This window comes from Bos grunniens, chromosome 26, assembly GCF_055505025.1.
Source record: "Bos grunniens cultivar Pamir isolate PY7600 chromosome 26, Bosgru_T2T1.0, whole genome shotgun sequence".
NCBI lineage: Eukaryota > Metazoa > Chordata > Mammalia > Artiodactyla > Bovidae > Bos > Bos grunniens.
Genome location: NC_141190.1, coordinates 41,027,956 through 41,043,547, shown reverse-complemented (window position 1 = coordinate 41,043,547; position 15,592 = coordinate 41,027,956).

Below are 15,592 nucleotides of genomic sequence, written 5' to 3'. Positions count from 1 at the left end.
CTCGTGAGGGAATTCCCCTTTATAGTGATTCCCACATCCTCCACGAGGCTGGTTTCAGCTTCAGTTATTATTTTGTTCAATGAAGACAGAGCATCTGGAAAATATCCTTTGTTCAATAAATGTTCATGAATCTAAGCCTCTTAATAGTTCCCCAAGCAGTCTTTATTTCTCTCCCTAATCAATTTTTGTTATAGCAACCTTTCTAATGGTGATAATTCCGAGGAAGGCTGTAATTCTAGGTATTTAGCAGATTTCCTATTAATAACAGATTTCATTATTGTGGGCATACATGGAATCTGTCACCATATAGAGCTTATCAGAAGAACCCAACGTTCTTCCTACAGATTTGGTGCTGACTCATTCAAGTAAGGTTAGTAGATGCTGTTTCTCCACAAATTACCAGTCTCTTGAGTGGTAGAAACATGTCATTAATGTAGAATACTCCATTTATTAAAAGTATTAAATTTTGCTATTTCTTGGTATGACAAGTTCAGGGGTCACAGAGGTCAAGGCCTTTAGTGTGCACACCTGTGCTGCAGGGACTCTGGGTAGAATAATTGGGAATCTTGACAGTTTCCAGTTCCCTTGATCTTGAGCACATCTCTGTGTCTAATTAAACTTATAGAAACATATCTGTGTTTGGAAGGCAATTTTACCTCTAATTAGTTGGATGGCCTTGTGTATATTAATTCCTCTCCTTAGCTTAAGTGTCCTCACCTATGAGATGAGAATTCCTTCATTCATTTAGCAAGCACTTATTTTATTTGTTTTGTTTTTAATTTATTTATTTTTAATTGGAGGGTAATTGCTTAGCAATGCTGTGATGGTTTCTGCCATACATCAACATGAATCAGCCATAGGTAAACACATGTCCCCTCCCTTTTTATACCTCCCTCCCACCCCTCTAGGTTGTCACAGAGCACCAGGCTGAGCTCCCTGCATCATAGAGCAACTTCCCATTAGCTATCTGTTTACACATGGTAATGTATGTGTTTCAATGCTACTCTCTCGATTCGTCCCACCCTCTCCTTCCTCTGTTGTATCCATAAGTCAGTTCTCTGCCTGAGTCTCTATTCCTGTCCTGCAAATAGGTTTCATCAGTACCATTTTTTCTAGATTTCATATATATATATATGTGTGTGTGTGTGTGTGTGTATGTGTTGATATACTATATTTGTTTTGTTGTTGTTCAGTCACTCAGTTGTGTCCGACTCTTGGCAACCCTATGAACTACAGCACACCAGGCATCCCTGTTCTTCACTAACTCCCACAGTTTGCTCATACTCAGGTCCATTGAGTCAATGATGCCATCCAACCATCTCATCCCCTGTCACTCCTTTCTCCTTTTGCCCTCAATCTTTCCCAGCATCGGAATCTTTTCCAATGAGTTGGCCCAAATATCGGGTGGCCAAAGTATTGGAACTTCAGTTTCAGCATCAGTCCTTCCAATGAATATTCAAGGTTGATTTCCTTTAGGATGACTGCTTTGTTCTCCTCAAAGTCCAAGGGATTCTCAAGAGTCTTCTCCAACACCACAATTCAAAAGCATGAATTCTTTGGCACTCAGCCTTCTTTATGGTCCAGCTCTCACATCCGTACATGACTACTGGAAAAACCATAGCTTTGACTATTCCAACCGTCGTTGGCAATGTGATGTCTCTGCTTTTTAATACACTATCTAGGTTTGTCATAGCTTTTCTTCCAAGGAGTGAGCATTTTTAATTTCATGGCTGCAGTCACCATCCACAGTGATTTTGGAGCCCAAGATAATAAAGTCTGTCACTGTTTCCATTATTTCCCCATCTGTTTGCCATGAAGTGGTGGGACCAGATGCCATGATCTAAGTTTTTTTGAATGTCAAGTTTCAAATCAGCTTTTTCACTCTCCTCTTTCACCTTCATCAAGAAGCTCTTTAGTTCCTCTTTGCTTTCTGCCATAAGGGTGATGTCATCTGCATATATGAGGTTATTGATGTTTTCCCTGCAATCTTAATTCCAGCTTGTGCTTCAACCAGTCTGGCATTTCAAATGATGTGCTCTGCATACAAGTTAAATAAGCAAGGTGACAAGATAGAGCCTTGACGTACTCCTTTCCCAGTTTGGAACCAGTCCGTTGTTCTGTGTCTGGTTCTAACTGTTGCTTCTTGACCTGAATACAGATTTCTCAGAAGGCAGGTAAGGTGTTCTGGCATTCCCATCTCTTTAAGAATTTTCCACAGTTTGTTGTGATCCACCAGTCAAAGGGTTTAGCATAGTCAGTGAAACAGAAGTAGATGTTTTTCTGGAATTCCCTTGATTTTTCTATGAACCAACGGATGTTTGCAGTTTGATCTCTGGTTTGTTTTAGCGAGCACTTATTAAATACCCACTCTATGTGAAGCCGTGTTTCAGGAGCTGTGTAAAGAACTGCAAACAAGACAGGCAAAGTTGCCCCTTTCGTGGAGTTCACATTCGGGTTGAAACTTAGAGCACAAACAGAATACAAACAAAAAATACAATAGTGACATAGTGCAAATATAACAGTACAGTTAACCCTTGAGCAATTCAGGGATTAGGGGCACCAACCACCAGCACATTTGAAAATCCATGTACAACTTTTGATTTCCCCCGAATTAGCTATGACTAGCCTAATCTTTTGTAAAGTTTTTTTTTAATGTAGACCATTTAAAAGTCTTTACTGAATTTGTTACAATTTTGCTTTTGTTGTTTATGTTCTGGTTTTTTGGCTGTGATGCATGTGGGAGCTTCACTCCCCAGCTAGCGATCAAACCCATATCCCCTGTGCTGGAAGGTGAAGTCTTAACCACTGGGGCAGCCAGGGAAATCCCTAGCCTGTTGTTGACTGGAAACCTTACTGATAATAGAAACAGTTGATTAAGACATATTTTGTATGTTTTGTGTATTATATACTATATTCTTCAAAGTAAACTAGGGAAAAATGTTATTAAGAAAATCATAAGAAAAAGAAAATACATTTGTAGTACTATACTGCATTTTTTTTACTTACTTTTAAAAAATTTTTTTACTAGTATTTATTGATACCGTTAAGTTTACTTTGTTCCTTTACAAAATGAATCCTCTGTCAGTAATTATATCAATACTGCTTTATAATATACAAAACATTGTAGATGTTATACATATTACTATCACTAGACATTGAAAATGAAAAGATAATATAAGAGAGAAATTTGTATCTACAGGTATGACTATTCATGCATTGAGAATGAAGGAGTAGCAATATGATTATTTCATGGTAGCCTAGTGTAATCCATGTAATTGCTTCACAATAGCCTAGCCTGTACACTAATAAAGGAATCGATATACAATTTTTATGACGTACAGTATTACAGTCATATTCATAATACAGAATTGGAAACATTTTTACATTAATTATCCCCACTTAATGTGGTCATAGGCTGATATGCAGTTTTTCCAATTATAATCCAATTATGCAAGAAAGGCGGACCGTATGATGATGTAGTTCTTTGAAAGCAAAGTTATAAAATAGTAAGAAAACTACACATTACTAATTTCATATTAACTATCACTCATCTTATGCCTTTGGAAGGATAGTCTAGGCCCTCTCTACCTCTGTTTCACCTTCATGACATAACTAACTTTTTCTTAATTTTTTTGGTATTTCTAGGCAGCAGGGTTTGTCTGAAAGTTTTTTTCAAGTTGCCATAAATCTCCAAGAAATTTTCCATACATTTATTTTAAAAAGTCCACATATAAGTGGACTCACCCAGTTCAAACCCATGTTGTTCAAGGGTCAGCTGTACTTACCTTATAGAGCAGTTGTGCTACTTGCCCAAGGGACATGTTACAAGGATTAAATGAGGAAACACACTTGTGTGGCTGGTGTGTAATGTGTGCCAACCAATGGTATTGGGTTGACCAAAAAGTTTGGGTGTTTTTGCAACATCTTACAGAAAAGCCAGAGTGAGCATTTTGACCAACCCAACAGTCAGCTGAGCGAAATAACAGTAGTTTAAAGGCCGTTGCTTTTTCTGTCCTCTTGGAGAGACCAGTGGGTGTGGTGAAGATGTAGCAAATACTCTTGAAATGGGGCTAATGTGCCCATGGAAACATTTTTCGTGGAAAAAAAGTTGCCAAAGAAACACTAGTGCCCTTGGTTTCCTGAGACAGAGAACGTGGGGGATGCATATGGAGGCGGAGTTTATGCTCCAGTCTGGGCAGCAAACCTCCTGCCTGGCACCTCCCTTCCCACCCCATGCACTTCACTCTACCCAGAGAAGGCATTAGAATTATTTCCCAGCAAGCATCAGAGCAGACCTCGGCTCTGATTTGAAGCTCACTTATAATTAAGTTGCAGCACCCATGCGTGCATGCAGTTGGGTGGGTGGGAGGGAGAGGAGGGCAGCCTCCCCAGGCCAGTGTTCTTCCTCTCTTGTCTTCACTGTATACTCATTGAGGATCTTTTTTTTTTTTTTTAAAGTCTTTAATGAATTTGTTACAATATTGCTTCTGTTTTATGTTTTGGTTTTTTGGCCAGAGACATGTGGGATGCTAGCTCCCAGACCAGGGATTGAACTCTCGCCCTCTGCACTGGAGGATAACTGGCCTGCCAGGGAAGTCCCTTCTCATTGAGGATCTTGCAATTTTTGTTTGTTTGTTTGTTTTTTCTTCCATTTTAATGAACACTTTACAAAGTACAAAATATACTGTCTTTTTTGGGGGAGCATTAGGTACTTTTTTTCTCTCTGTCATACAGTACATGAATCTCAAGGGTTTTGTGTTTCTTCAGGAAAGAAAGTGTGAGGGCCCTGGGCAGGGCTGCTCCGTTCTCCCCGCGCCCAGAACGTGGGACAGATAGATATAAGTGCCACTGGTACTGCTGGTGACCCAGGGCATGCCAGACCCCCAAGGCAAGGCCCTGGGCAGGGCAGCGGCCTCTCTCAACCCCGCTGTGCAGCCAACATCCACTCACCCCCATCTCGGGATAACGGAAACGATTTTGGCAAAGAGCAAGAGGCGGGCTGGGGTTTTGTTTGCCGTTAGCCCCTCCGCTCCACCCCCAGTTTTGGAGCCAATGCTGCCCAGCTCTCCCTGGATCATTTTCTGAACAGATAAGCTGAAGCAGTGGACAGGAAGATGCACGAGGCTTGGCCTCTGCCCTGGGACCTGAATTTGGCGTGTTTTCCACAAGCTCCTCACCCCCACCCTCTGGCCTTCAACTTTTTGGGACGCTCTCTGTGGATGAGCCCCAGTAGGTAAGGGGGCACTGGCCCCTAGAACCTCTCCTTGTAAATACTGTCTTCAGGGCTGGCTGCTTCTGAGGAGTCTGCTGGGCAGGTCTAGCCCTTGGGGCTGGCTGCACGGACCACTGGGCCTCTGCAGGGCGGAGCAGAGCCCCATGGGGACACCTCTGAACTCTCCCCAGTGTTAGTAGTTCGATCATATCTGATTGCCACCCCATGGACTGTAGCCCGCCAGGCTCTCTGTCCATGGAGTTCTCCAGGCAAGAATACTGGAGTGGGTTGCCATTTCCTCCTCCAAATTTTTTTTTTTTTTTTTTTATATCATGGCCCAGCCTCTGTTTCCTTGGACCAAATAGGGGATGTCCTGGGGCCTCTTCGACTGAGACACATTCTAAATTCTAGGTGGTTCTTGTCTTCTTCATCCCTGTAGGTAGGACTCAAGCTTGGAGAGAGAAGAAGCTACTCTATCTGTTGAGACTGAGCTGGGCCTGGCCACGCACATTGGCCTGTCTTTGTGGAGCCCTGACTGTTCCTTGGCGTTGTTCAGAAGCCTGGCTCAGGCTCCCGGCTGCATAAAACCATTTAATATATGGTCATTTGACAGACTGAGAATATCTCTGGTACTATACTTTGTGGTCCTTTTGGAAGGGACTGTGAAATATGATTGAAAGGCACTTTGGAGGAAGGAAAAGAGAAGTGGGGTGGCTAAACAAGTCAGCAGAAATCAAGTTTGAATTTGTGAACCACTCAGCGGGGCACAAGCCAGGACATTGGAAATAAATCAAAATGAGCCAACATATTTTATATTATTCTTATTCAAGTATTTGTTACATCCATTACAGTACTGAGGCCTATTGACCTTTTCTTGGGGACGCTGATTCTCAGGTTGTTGGCTTTTGTTTCCCTAAAGTAAGTAATAATCGCTTGAACTCCCTGGCATTGCCATTGACCATGAAGCCAGAGGGATATACGTGAGGAAACAAATGCTTTCTCTGACTGCCCATCTCTGCCTGAACTGGCTAAGTCTCTGAGCCTTGAAGGCTTAACAAGCCAACACAAACATGCTGATTCCCCCAATCTGGTCAAAAAGAGTCTGATCGGGTTACAGTGAATTCCACTTCTTGCTCCTGGAAAATGCAGCCAGGTCGAACAGGTTCAGATACGTTACAACAGACTGGATGTGAGCGTCCCTTTTAAAAGACAAAATGCTGACTTGCTTGTAGGAATTTGACGCGATACAGATTTGAAAATATTTTGCGCAAAGATTTTCATGTTGGGCATCCTGACTGGTACCTGGTAAGGTAAATTCATTAACCAGATTGTGTTTCAAGCCCAAAGAGGTATGTCCTAAGTGAACATGATTTAAGAGCCCAGGGCCACGTGGACTTCTTGAAGCAGCTGTGTTAGACATTCAAGTTAAGTTGGGGCATGAGTGACCTCTAACATCTAAAGGAGCATTTATTCCTTGTAAGTTTATCCTCCAATTTTTTAAAAATAGTGTTTGCTGACATACAGCCTTCATTAAGCTACCAGAGACTTAAGATAATAGCAGGAAGTTGTGTACAGATAAACCCAATGTGGTCGTCAGGGAAGAATGGGACTTAGTCAATTAAAATCATTAAAGGATATTTGAAATGCCTTTCTAATAGGGTGCCTAAGCAGTCCACACATTCAAATAAAGGAGAAACATCTTATCTCATCCCACGGTTCTTCTTGGGGCCAAAAGATTCTCCCTTGAACTCACTCTGTTTATAGATGGCAAGGAACGAGGTTTATTTGAACTGATTTTGTTTTGAGTTTGTGTGGGTTTTTCCTCTCAACTGCAGAATGTATTCTTTCAGTTCCTGAGTCTGAGCCTGGGTTATTTTTTTTTTTTTTGTAGCAGTGCCAGAGTTTATCACCACTCACTTCTGGATAGTGTTAATGCAACAGTCACTTCCTGTCTGCAAAACAATCGTAACATTCACCAGAGTTCTGGGTGTTAAGGCCACGTGGGGGATTGTTACCTGAAATGGCTAAAAAAAGTTAGTGCAAGATGCTGACACTGTTTATGGAGAAATATTGTTCTAGGTTCAACACGTGCCCATCAAACACATGGGAAGGATAAAGCAGACCCGAGAACAGACCAGAGGGGACCCCTTTGTTAGTGTTTACTTAAGAGTGCCTTATGGAGCCTCTGGGCCTCACTGCGTCGTGCGTTTGTCTGTAAGTAGCGGGAATTCCAAGGAAGGGGGTCTGTTAATGTAGAGCAGGGGTTCTCATACTTGAGCCTGCATCAGAATCACTGGGAGCATTGATGAAAACCTGCACTCGAGGGCCCATTTCCAGAGTCTACGATCAGTCACTCACGGCTGGTGGTGGAGGGGGCATGGTGAGGAGGTGGGAGTGTTCTTGAGAAGAGCATTTCTAACAAGTTATTGCTGCTGCTGCTGCTAAGTCGCATCAGTTGTGTCCGACTCTGTGTGACCCAATAGACAGTGACCCACCAGGCTCCCCCCTCCCTGGGATTCTCCAGGCAAGAACACTGGAGTGGGTTGCCATTGCCTTCTCCAATGTGTGAAAGTGAAAAGTGAAAGTGAAGTCGCTCAGTCGTGTCCAACTCTTAGCGACCCCATGGACTGCAGCCTACCAGGCTCCTCCGTCCATGGGATTTCCCAGGCGAGAGTACTGGAGTGGGGTGCCATTGCCTTCTTCTAGGGGATGCTAATGCTGCTGGTCTACATGGAGCACATGTAGAGAATCACTGCTGAGGAACCACAGGGAGGTCAAAGGGGGATGCAACTCCATGCCGGACTGAATATTGGCTTGGCCCCAAAATTTGTTTGTGTGTGTCCATAATACCTTGTGGAAAAACCCGAACAAACCCTTTGGTCAACCCCATACTTCAATTCTTTGTCCCATTTAAACGTGATAACATCTTACAAAAGATAATTTTGTCGTGGCTTGAAAGGTGAAAACAGTCATTCCTGGCTTCATAGAATAGATGTATTTTAACAAAGCAGCATACAAACAAATGAACAAATGAACGAAGTATAGATGAATCCTATTCGCTTGCTGATCTTGTCAATCAAGTCAGGGACAGAGTCCCTTACGGTGGAATTCCCTGGGAGCACTAAGGAGGAGCGCTTAGTTAAGGAAGGGGCTCCATGTCATGCTCATAGCATCCTGGGTGTAGGATTCTGGGTTGCAACCGTACCGTTTTCTCAATTCTGCAAGCGCTCTGGCCAGGCTCTTTGCTACTGATCATTCTACCTTAACTCTTGGCACTGCCCTCATCAGCAGAAAATTCTCCCATTCCTGTGGATTGACTGATTATGTATTTCACACTCTTGGAATTTAGCTCTCTAATTGTCACCTGAGCATTTTCATATCCGATGTTAGCAGACATTTCAAAAACTGTCACCTAAACCTTCCTTACCCCGAGACTGCCTTCAGTTGAGTCTTCAGGGTTATGGAAAGTAAACCACACGCCCAAAATGAAATCACATGAAATCAAGGTGAAATGCCCAGGTCTTCCACTTTGTAGTATTTTTAAGAGGGAACAAGTAGCAAAATCGACTCGTCATGAACGCAATAGAGAATTTCACCGCTTGATCATCCTTCTCAATTGAAACCCTGTTTCTACTGGGGAGAAGCAGAAACAGGAGCGGTCTGTGCTTCCCACACTGGGGGCAGCACCCAGGAATCATTTCTTTGGGAAAATTCAAAAGGAATTTGTAGAATGTGAATGATCCATTATCTTCATGATTCAAAACATGGCAGCCGGTGTCAGGCATACGTATCGCATGCTGGGCTTGTAGTTCAGTATCAGACTGAGCTACAGTTAAAAGCACACATGTTGATGCCTGAGGCTTAGAAATTGGAAAGGAAGAGGAGAGGTGGTTTTAGTTGGGGAATAACTCTTCGTGTACAAGGACAGGGGTGGCGGGGGTGAGGGGGGAAGGAGGGAGAAAAAAAAAAAAAGACTGTTCCATCTCTTCCGAGTTATCATTTTGGCCTCCCAGGCTTATCCATTTTTGGAAGCCGTTGGGACTTCTGAAGAAGTCAGGATTGTCTTTGCCTCCCTCCTTTACTGTCTCCTTTTTCATCTCCTTTCACCCCTGTCTCCGCTCTGCTCTATCCCTTTTATAGCAGAGCTTCCTTGGAGCTGGCCTTCTGGCTGCTTTTCCCTTCCCTGCAGGGAACCACATTCGACAATCCTTGCTTATTGCCCCAATCCACCTGCTCTGAATAGTCTCACCCATAACGCCTTGGGCGCCCCATGCTTCCTCATAAATGTGCTCCAAAGGATAATTGCGGTTTCTCAGTTACAGGCCCGATATGAGGCGACAGTTTAGTGGTCAGTCCAGCTGTACTGGGAGTTAAAATTATCCACGCTTGTCTGCACTCTGCTTACCGAACTGTACGATTCCACCTTTTTCCAGTTGATTTAGCCTTCTCTCCCCTGTGGAGTGTACAGCCTGGATCCTTTTGCCTGCTCAGAAATTGGCTCCTGGGGTCTTTAGGAGTTTGTCAGACCGAGGGGATAATGAAGAGGTCTGGCGTGTGCAGATTTCTCCCTTTGATGAGTTGTAGGAGACCATTGTTTTTAAAGTGGCTAAATGACTAGTTGTTCCCCTCCCAGGAGGAAAAGGATTACTAAATTACATTCTTTCCCCTGTGCTGTTTCCTTCCTTATTTTGTCTCTGAATTTTGCTCCAGGTAAATTTTCCATCATTGAGGGGCTTTGTTGTATATCCATCATCTAGTTAAGAAGTGGAAATACCATGAGGGGTCCATGGATCCCTTGGTTTCAAATTTTGTGGTTTCAAACACCATCCTATGGATTTCAAGAGAAGTTGTGCTTAGGATCGACATGCACGTTTCCCTAAAAGCTCATCCAGGAGGCATATTTTCAGAAGCTAGTCAAGTCCACCTTTAAGCGCCTTCCTTGTGTGCCATCTGAATGGTTTTCCCTTACCTTCCTTGTTTATCTGAACTGCCTGTGTTTTCCTTCTGGAAACCCCATGTGCACTTTAATCAGGAAAAGAGAAGGGGCAGAAGAAATAGCCCATCGATTAAAGCTACATCGGCATTAGCTTCCTGGGTAGGGAAATGTTTATGAATTTACCGAGTGTATTTTCTCTCTGGCTTTATCAGAGCTTTGTGTGCAATATTCTGGAGTCTCTAGATGAAATGCTTCCAAATGGTTTTCAAGGCAGCACTCCTCCAGTGTTTTCTCACTTTCTCAAGTAAAGAAATCAAGTCGCCTCCTATAATATTCATTCCTTTAGTCATAAAATGTACTGTAAGTTCAATAATGTGGTAGAGACAGAAATGAGTCAGACAGCTTCTACCCACCAAGGAATTTGCTTTCTAGTGTTGTGGGTAGAAGGAGGTCCAGGGTACAGTGAGAATACTAGTTTAAAAAAAAAGGAGGAGGTGGGGGACAAGTCAAGTTCCAAGTGGAAGAGTTGGAGTGGAAAATTTCCTAGAGAAGATGCTCCAGAAGCTGTGTTATAAAAGATGAGGTCCTGTTGACCTGGAGACAAGGAGAAGAGCAGGTATCTTGGTGGGTGGGAGGGCAGGGCCAGGATGAGCAGACGCATGGGATCGTGAACCCAGCTGGTGAGCTTAGAGGCAGCCTGGGATGCCATATGCATGAATCTTTCCTGCTATTTAGGTTTGGGCAGCTTCAGTCATGAGCAATTTTGTGTGTACTTAAGGGCAGATCTTCCTCCCAGTAGAGATTTGTATCCTCTTTCTCATAATGAAACCCAGAGTCTCTTTTGGGCTCATCTGTAAACTAGAGAAAACACAAAGTCAGGACTCATCTCATTCTCCTCCACACACACTGGAACTCCAAAATAGAAACCACTCTCTACTGGATTCTCTGTTCTCCCAACACCACCAGCGTGTGGGGTGAGAACTACATGCAGCTGAAGCAGGGGCTGCAATTATGATGAAAGTGGACGACTCCTTCATGACCTTGATCTCAGCGTGCCTTGACAGAGCCCAAGTCTGTCTGTCTCTCCACAGTTGGAGCCTGGCCCTGATTCTGGCAGATTTAATAGCTCCTCATTTATTTTTCCAGTCTTCATCAACATGCTTCTAAGTAATTGTCTTCACATCCCATTACCATTTTTCTAGAATCTTCCCTGCAGAGGGAAACCAACACACCAAGCCGCCACTCTGGTTAAACGTTGGCAGATGCCTTGTAAAGTTTTCATAAAACATACATTAAGCAATTCAGAGAAAGCCTGTTGTAACAAGCCATTTGATTTTCATGAGCTATCTGCACTGAAAGAGTTTTGTCATATTTACACTATGTCTTTCACTTACTAGTTTCCTTTTAAGCTAAAAAAGGAAAAAAGAGAGAGAGGAGAAATAAAAAAGGTGAGTTCCTTTTCAGGGTAAAGACAGAAATTTTCTCGTTCACAGAGTTTTCCTGTAGCCACGTGGTCTATGCCATATATAACGGACACACGAGCCCTGAAAGACGAACCCTTCTTTGCCCCTCAGGAGTACTTTCTATTTTTTGTATAACGAGATGTTATTAGATAAATAAATAATAACATTTCTTAAAAAAAAAAAAGGTAGCCACTTTTGTGGAGGTTGAGGATTGGGCAAACCATGACACCCAACAAGAGGTGAAACCAGAAATGGTTGGTGCTTACCACGGGTTGCTGTCTTATCAGTATGGACTTGAAACTACCCGGTAACTCCCTGCCCATGGAAAATAAAATAGTCATTCAAAAGTGAAAATCACAAGTTTTAAGCTCTTTTTAGACAAGATAGATGCTTCCTGGAAGACCTGTTAACCCGTGGATCATCCGGTTGTTAGTCAGTGGAGCAAAACCAATGGTACCACTCGGTGACCCAACGCTTCTGGGGCTGAACGTAGTCCAGGGATGGGGTTGTTATTTACGTGGAAAGGCAGTGGTTCTGACGTGGACGTTGGGTCATAATTCTTGTCATGTTTCCTATCAAGGTGTGTATCTCAGCAAGAGCCATCGGTCTCTTTCTAGTTTATACGAGGGACAGCATTCCAGGCAAGCAGCCAGTTGAACAGGGATCTGTGTTATACAAAGTTTCAGCACCTGGGGAAGCGTTTGTGTATGTAGGTGCATATTTTTGTGCGTATATATTCACAAGCCTTGTCCAGCCTCAGGTCCCCTGAAAGCAGAGCCTGAGACGAAGGCTTGCACACAGATGGTTTGTTTAAAAAGTGATTCTTCATGGCACACTGATGGGGGAAAAGTGGAAACAGTGACAGATTTTATTTTCTTGGGTTCCAAAATCACTGTGGACAGTGACTGCAGTCACAAAATCAAAAGATACTTGCTTCTTGGAAGAATAGCTATGACAAACCTAGACAGTGTATTAAAAAGCAGAGACATCACTTTGCTGACAAAGGTCCATCTAGTCAAAGCTATGCTTCTCCAGTAGTCACGGACGGATGTGAGACTTGGACCATAAAGAAGGCTGAGCGCCAAAGAACTGATGCTTTCAAACTGTGGTGTTGGAGAGAGTCTCCTGGACAGCAAGGAGATCAAACCCGTCAATCCTAAAGAAAATCAACCCTGAATATTCATTGGAAGGACTGATGCTGAAGCTGAAGCTCCAATACTTTGGCCACTTGATGCTAAGAGCTGACTCACTGGAAAAGACACTGATGCTGGAAATTATTGAGGGTAGGAGGAGAAGGGGGAGACAAAGGATGAGGTGGTTGGATGGTATCACCAATTCAGTGGTCATGAGTTTGGGCAAACACTAGGAGACAATGAAGGACAGGGAAGCCTGGCATGCCAGCATGCCAGGGGTCGCAAAGAGTCGGACACGACTTAGTGACGGAACAAGGCAGCGGGAATGAAGGATGGAGGGAGTGGACAAAGGAAGGAGACATGTCAGTAAAGAGATGTGTAACTGAGTTGACCATTGTATAGACAACTGGTGCTGCCTCCTGAGGGGCCTTTTGAGGAGCTTAGGAAATGCACTGCAGGTGTGTCTGTACAGGTAATGTGGAAGGACGCACTGGCATGCCAGCTCCCGCCTGGCACTCGCTAGGGGGGCCCTGAGGACCCCAGCTCATCCACCTCCTGGATGTACTTGCGAGTCCTAGATTAGACCCCAGGGCCTTGGAGAAGCTCCAGGGCAGAAAGTGGAAACTGTGAGGTGTAGGGCATGATTTGGCAGATGTTACCTGTTCCATTTTATCAGTTTTGATAAATGCATAAGCCTGTGTATGAGATCCCCACCCCTAGCAAGATGTAGTCTACTTCCATCTTCCCAGAAGTATCCTTGGATGCCTTCCTAATCAACCCCTTGAACTCCAGAAGCAATCACTGGTTTGATTTCTATTAGCATATATTAATTTTTCTCATCTAAAACTCCATACAGATGTGATCATCTGCTGTGTACTGTTTTGTATGTGGTTCCTTTCACTCAACATGATGTTCTGGACATTCACCCATATTGTTTCATGTCTCTGCGTTTTGTGACTTTTTATTCTCGTGTAGTAGTCCAGTGTATAAATCCATTACCATTTGTTTATCCATTCTTCTATTGATTGACACTTGAGTGGTTTCCAGTACCTCACTATTATAATAAAGCTGCTATAAACAAGTCTTCTTCTGGACATGTGTTTCTATTTCCCTTGGGTAAATACATCGGAAACTGCTGGGTCATCAGATAGCTGTATACTTAACTATATAACAAAAGTGGTTGTAACTTGTTACACTCCCACCAGCAATGTATTGGAGATCTGATAGCTCCATAGCCTTGCCAATATCTGGTGTTTTCAGTCTTTTTCACTTTAGCCATTCTAGTGAGTAGGTACCATGATTTCGTTGCAGTTTAATTTATATTTCCCTGAAGACTAATGAAGCCGTGTGCTTTTTCATGTGCGTGTTGGCCATTTGAATATTTTCTTTGGTGAATGTCTGTTCAAATCTTTTGCTCATTTTTATTGGGTTGTTTGTCTTTTTATTATGGAGTGCTATGAATTCTTTACATATCCCAGAATCAAGTCCTTTATCAGATATATGTGTTGCAAATGTTCTTTCTCAGTTCATGGCTTGCCTTTTTATTTTCTTAACAGCATCTATTGACAAGCAGAATTGTAAAATTTTGACTTCGTTCAATAATTGTTTTTTTCTTTGAAGTTTAGGGCTTTCTGGTCCGTCTCTAAATCATCTTTGCCTATTCCAAGGTCGTAAAAAGGTAGTCTTAGGTTTGCTTGTAGAAGCTTTGTAGTTTTACGAGGCACATGCAGAATTGTTCTCCGTAGTATATGCCAACTTGTATTTCTTACCAAAAAAAGTTGGTAGTCAGTACTTTTTATGAGGGCTTCCCAGGTGGCTCAGTGGTAGAGAATCTGCCAGCCAATGCAAGGCACCAAGGAAACATGAGTTTGATCCCTGGATCAGGAAGATCCCCTGGAGGAGGAAATGAAAACACACTCCAATATTCTTGCCTGGGAAATGCCAAGGACAAAGGAGCCTGGCGGGCTACAGTCCATGGGGTCTCAGAGTTGAACACGACTGAGCAATTGAGCATATGCACTTTGTATTACTTCTGATCATGGATGGAGACATCACCTTGCAGACTGATGAATTACAGAGAGCTTTAAAAATCCCCACTAAGTTCCCCATGTTTACATCCTGATCTGCCCCTGTGATGGTATGTGAGTCGGGTCAGGGATGGAGGGATGATTTCTATACGGTCCTTGAATTTACTTTGGGTGATGCTGTTTGCCTTATCCCAGCCCATGTGTGCCTGCCACCATACACAGGGTCACTCTGCTGTTGAAACCTGACATATGTTAAATGCCTGTGTTGACACTTCTTTTTTTTTAATGAATGGGCTTTTTATTTAACTGGTGGCTGCTGAATTTGTGGGGGCTGCCAGGTCATTAAAATGATGTTTGTTTGAATTTGGCAGAGTGAAAAATTGGACTTATATTTACTTTTTTTTTTGTTCCCAAGGCTGTTCTCACCATTCACCACTAACAATACTCTTTTGATTTTATGAAGAAGCCTTTACAGAAAAGAATGAAGTGCAGAAGAGGTTTATGACATGTTCTAGGCTTCATTGGTATGTGGGGTCTCTCTTCTCCAGTCCCTACAAGTGAAGAAGTGAAGAGGCCCTGGATTATACAAACAATTAGGAAAGGAACTGTCTCTTCTGAAATTGCATATTGTACAGATTGTCATTGGATCCCAGATGGTCAGTAATTCATGCATTCAAGGAACATCTTCATTTGGGTCTTAGGGGAAAAAGGGCTGGAATTAGAATTTTTGAATTATATTCTGGGTCCTGTTACTTGTTATCAATATGATCTTCAATGGCTTGTCTTCTCTGTGGGTCTGGGTCTTCTCGCCTGTAAGATGG